Here is a 5103-nt window from a genome sequence, read left to right as displayed (position 1 = left end):
CAAAAATAACCCATAATGGGTTATTTTTGACCCAAATCCTGGGTTAAAAAGGGACCAACTAATTTCTGGGTTATTTCAACCCAGAAAAATGGGTTATTCTTTTTGACCCAACTTCTGGGTTAAATACCTGACCCAAATTTTGGGTTAAAATAACCCAAAATTGTAGTTAATATAACCCAACTTTTGGGTCAAAAGAACAACCCCAATATCTGGGTTGAAATATCCCAGAAATTAGTAGGTCCCTTTTTAACCAAAGGTCAAAGGTCAAAAATAACCTAACTTGGGTTACTATGCCAGTATGCCTTATTTCAGAAAATAAAACTTCAGAAACTTACACACTTCAAGCACTTTTACATTTTTATTGCATTAAATTAAATTAAACTCTACACACTTGGACCTATTTATCTTAGGTCACACTGTAATAACATTAGACATTAGAAAAAATAGAAAAATAAACAACTCATTTTCTCTCAAACATTTGACAACATTCAATAACTGGATTGAACTTGAGGGACAAGATTTTTGATAGTGTCCTCATCTAAGAGAAGAAATGCCTCCTCATCTATGTCTTCACCTGAAAGACAGAAAACAAGACAACATGAGTATTGTTAATAAGTCGAGACAATTGTGAACCACTCACCAGACACTCTTTGATTATCAAGCTAATAAATAATCACTCTTAAGGGAATGCTGTTGGTTTTTTTTTTTGTTTTGTTTAAAAAAAAAAAAACGTGGCCCAATTTGCTAGTTAACTAATGTGGTTCTTTTGCAGCATTACCCATTTTGTGTGAATGACAGTCTATACTGTCCATCTTTTCTTTCATTAACAAGTGTAATAATGACATTAATGCAAAGGTGAATATCTGGCCCATTATTATGCATAACAGCTTAAAGACAAGGCACAAGTATCTTTTAACTATAAGGGTTATTATAGAGATGCATTCCCCACTGTCAAAGAAGTTGTGACTGTCACAAAATCTTACACTGACACATTTAAGCCATATTCAAGAAAAATATTTAGGTATAGAGAGATGATATGAGGGCAGTTAAAGGGATAGTTCACCCAAAAATGAAAATTTGATGTTTATCTGCTTACCCCCAGGGCATCCAAGATGTAGGTGACTTTGTTTCTTCAGTAGAACACAAATGATGATTTTTAACTCCAACCGTTGCAGTCTGTCAGTCTTATAATGCGAATGAATGGTAACACAATTTATAAGAGTCAAAAAATATGCTTAGACAAATCCAAATTAAACCCTGCGGCTTGTGACGACACATTGATGTCCTATGACACGAAACGATCGGTTTGTGCGAGAAACCGAACAGTATTTATATAATTTTTTACCTCTAAAACACCACTATGTCCAACTGCGTTCAGCAATCGCTTAGGTTTCTCACACAAACCGATCGTTTCTTGTCTTAGGACATCAATGTGTCGTCACGCGCCGCAGGGTTCAGTTTGAATTTGTCTAAGCATATTTTTTGACTCTTATAAATTGTGTTACCATTCACTCGCATTATAAGACTGACAGACTGCAACGGTTGGAGTTGAAAATCATCATTTGTGTTCGACTGAAGAAACAAAGTCACCTACATCTTGGATGCCCTGGGGGTAAGCAGATAAACATCATATTTTCATTTTTGGGTGAATTATCCCTTAAAAGAGTAAAACGCTCACCTCTAAAATTCTCTATCAGCCCAGACATCCGCCACTCAGTTAGCTTATCAGCGACAAAGCTGTCCATTTATAATGACCTGAAGAAAACATAGCAATAGAGGTTAGCAACAATTTGAAGACTTGAAACGCTTCTTTAACTCTCACTACTTAAGACAGTAGGGCACTGTATAATATGATAAGCACAGCGCAGCTGGTTAACATAACTATTGTGTAGCCTCGTCGCTCTAGCCGCGGCTAAAGGGGGTCGCACACCGGAAGAGAAGCGTATTTAAAATTCAAACACATTATTCTCTATGAGTGTACACACACCGGCGGCGCCATTCGGCGTCTGTCCGCGGCGCCCAGCAACGGTTCGGGACCTTGTTCAAAATCCTGCAGCGCCACAGAGCGCCATGTACATCGATTTATATTAAATTTACACTTATTTGTCTCAAATCGTCGTTAATGTATATACTGACTTCACCATGTGCTGCAATATAAATTTAGTTTTACATTAATTTACAGAAATCAGCTGCTTGAATGAAAATTGCTGATGTTATTGGATTTTCAGGTGATATTCTCAATTCATTCAGTTAACGGACGCTCTGAGGTAAAGTGTTCAGACTGCAGACTCAGCAACGGTTGTATTTAATTATACAGTACAATCATAACATACTACTGACATTATCTTAATTTCATAATGTCCTAAAACATAACAATATTGCTGGCCATAAACTGAGAAAGTACGCGATACCTTGAGTTGTCCTAGACGCGGCGCAGCGCGGCGCTTCTCGTCCGGTGTTCGACCCCCTTAACGCGGCATGAAGTCGCCACTAGCTGCACTGTGCTTATCGTATTATTACCAGTATTATAACAATGAGATAAGTACAGCACAGTTTATGAAAAATAGAATTTAAAGACCGTGTAAAGTGAATTCAGTCATTTTCTTCTAAACACATTAAATAGATCATACGTTTCTCGATGTGTAAAAAGCACAACCATTTTGACACCTAATTTCATGAACTTATCGTTATTTTTAATCATTCAAATTTGGCTGGGTGGTTAATAACACTTTCTTATTTAGTCTGACAAACTCAAAACACATATTTATTTTGACTTTACACGGACTTTAAACTAGTTAGATGTTGTCGCGATATCCGTGGGCGGCTACGTGCTAACCACAGAATTACCACGGTAAGCCATGGTCATTTTTTCAACAGATGGTGCTAAACTAGCAACGGGGACATGGACACAGAAAAGTTTACGTTACATTGACACTGAAAATACTTGCTTACCTTGAACACGCGATGAAGTTGCACCGAAGAAGCCCAGGCCAAAACGGATCGAGTGCGTTCAAGTTCAAGTGACGGTTGTTTCAAACGACTGTTGTGAGAAAATTCCAGAACAACAGCGAGGGCGGGGGGAAGGGGCGTTAACCCAGAACATGGGTTACTCTTTGAAAAATAACCCAGAAACCTAAACAACCCAGGAATTGGGTCAAAATATTAGCCCTATAACCCAGAAAATGGTTACTCTCTGAAAAAATAACCCATAATTTTAACCCAACACAAATAACCCAGAAAATGGGTTAAAGAAATAACCCAGGAGTTTTTAGAGTGAAGCAAGCTCCGAAGCAGTAGTTCATGAAAAATGCTGCTCCGAGTTCGAAGCTTGTGTCGGAGCATCGGTGTCAGACGGTCATCACTACCGCGAGGGTCTGCCGGCATTACTTTCGTGTTCTTTGTTTATTTTATATTAAAGTTTTGTTGAATGTTCGCCGGTTCCCGCCTCCTTCTTCCCATATTTACGAACTGTGTTACAATGGGCTTCACTTGACTCAATTGAGTTCCAGTGGGGTCGCTGTGTCCATTTCTTTTACTGTCTATGATTCATGGCTGCGTCCGAAAACCTAGGTAGCTGTCTTGCTGCCTCGCTGTCTTATAAGAGAATGACTTGTACGGCAGCGTTTGTGCATGAAGGTACCTCATGAAATTGATTTCGGACAGACTTCTGAGGCAGCATAACAGTTTAATGATCTACAGCAATATAGCGCGAGCTTTGGTGAGAACTAAACAAATATTTAATTATTACAGTAATAATTTATCGATAGAAATGATATCAAAATTGAAATATGTTGGTCAAAATCGTACATTTATACAAAAACTGAGCAGCAAATGCAACTTTCGGACGCCATCTTTATTTTTCTAGCTCAACTGTCACAGAATGGAAAGCACAGGATTGTGGAATATCAAAGGCAGCTAAGGATACATCCATGCTTCCTTCAAAAGTCGATCTGAGGAAGGTATCTCATGAGACAGGATGTGAAGCTAACATTGGATTCGGACGTGCCTTGATGCCTTACTACCTTGAAATGTGTCCTCAGAAGGCAGCCTTTTCCAGTTTTCGGACACAGCCCATGACTAGCCTACTGTGTTTCAAATTATGGGTTGCACTTCCGGTTTGGGGAACTTACATTTAAAAAGACTGAAGATGTTAAAAAGACAAATCGTTTCAAATCAAAAGGTTGCCCTACAAATAAAGCTTATCTGTCAGTTTGACTGAATGAGCTGGAGGAGTGAATGAATGTGAGGAGTCGCCTGTCAATTGCGTCATACCCTCGGTTTCCGGTTTTATTTTGTAGAAACCATGGAAACACCAAAGACGCTTTAAAATATTACACGTTTTAGTAGACAAGGTAACAACTGTTTTGATAAATGACAGAAAATTAATTGTTATGTTTAGTCTTACTGTTTAAATCAAATTTTCTTAATGTTTTGCGAGTGCATGCTTTTTTTGTTTTAGTTTAGTAGTTTTGATTAGATAGATAGATAGATAGATAGATAGATAGATAGATAGATAGATAGATAGATAGATAGATAGATAGATAGATAGATAGATAGATAGATAGGAAATAGATTTAGTAGATTTAGAAATAATATTTTGGATGGTTGCTAGGGTGTGCTAAGGTATTCTGGGTGGTTGCTAGGGTGTTGCTATGCGGTTGCTAGGTTACTTGTGGTGGTTGCTAAGGTGTTGCTATGTGGTTGCTAGGGTACTCAGAGTGGTTGCTAAGGTGTTGCTAGGGTGCTCGGGGTGGTTGCTAAGGTGTTGCTATGCGGTTGCTAGGGTACGCAGAGTGGTTGCGAAGGTGTTGCTATGCGGTTGCTAGGGTACTTGGGGTGGTTGCTATGCGGTTGCTAAGGTATTATGGGTGGTTGCTAGGGTGTTGCTATGTGGTTGCTAGGGTACCCGGGGTGGTTGCTAAGGTGTTGCTATGTGGTTGCTAGGGTAATCTGAATGGTTGCTAGGGTGTTGCTATGCGGTTGCTAGGGTTGCTGGCCTTTTACCTCAGGTCTTCAGTTCATTGAATAAAGAGGAATTAATTGCTGCACTGTCGTATCGCCCTGACCGATGTCGATTGCCCAATGTGTTGGGTTTTAAAACTG

At 39.1% G+C, this 5103-nt stretch overlaps 1 long non-coding RNA gene across 1 annotated transcript; it reads right to left on the bottom strand.

Moving 5' to 3' along the window:
• Window positions 1-240: 240 nt before the first annotated feature.
• LOC137022607 (uncharacterized) lies at window positions 241-3241 on the bottom strand. Its single transcript, XR_010895406.1, has 3 exons — window positions 2953-3241; window positions 1679-1755; window positions 241-574 (listed from the first exon to the last, which is right to left on the bottom strand). It is a non-coding gene; the product is annotated as an uncharacterized lncRNA (long non-coding RNA).
• Window positions 3242-5103: the final 1862 nt, after the last annotated feature.

The sequence above is a fragment of the Chanodichthys erythropterus genome, chromosome 7 (genome assembly GCF_024489055.1).
Source record: "Chanodichthys erythropterus isolate Z2021 chromosome 7, ASM2448905v1, whole genome shotgun sequence".
NCBI classification, from domain to species: domain Eukaryota; kingdom Metazoa; phylum Chordata; class Actinopteri; order Cypriniformes; family Xenocyprididae; genus Chanodichthys; species Chanodichthys erythropterus.
Note: the sequence above shows the minus strand (reverse complement) of the source record. Positions and strands in the feature narration are given on the sequence as shown.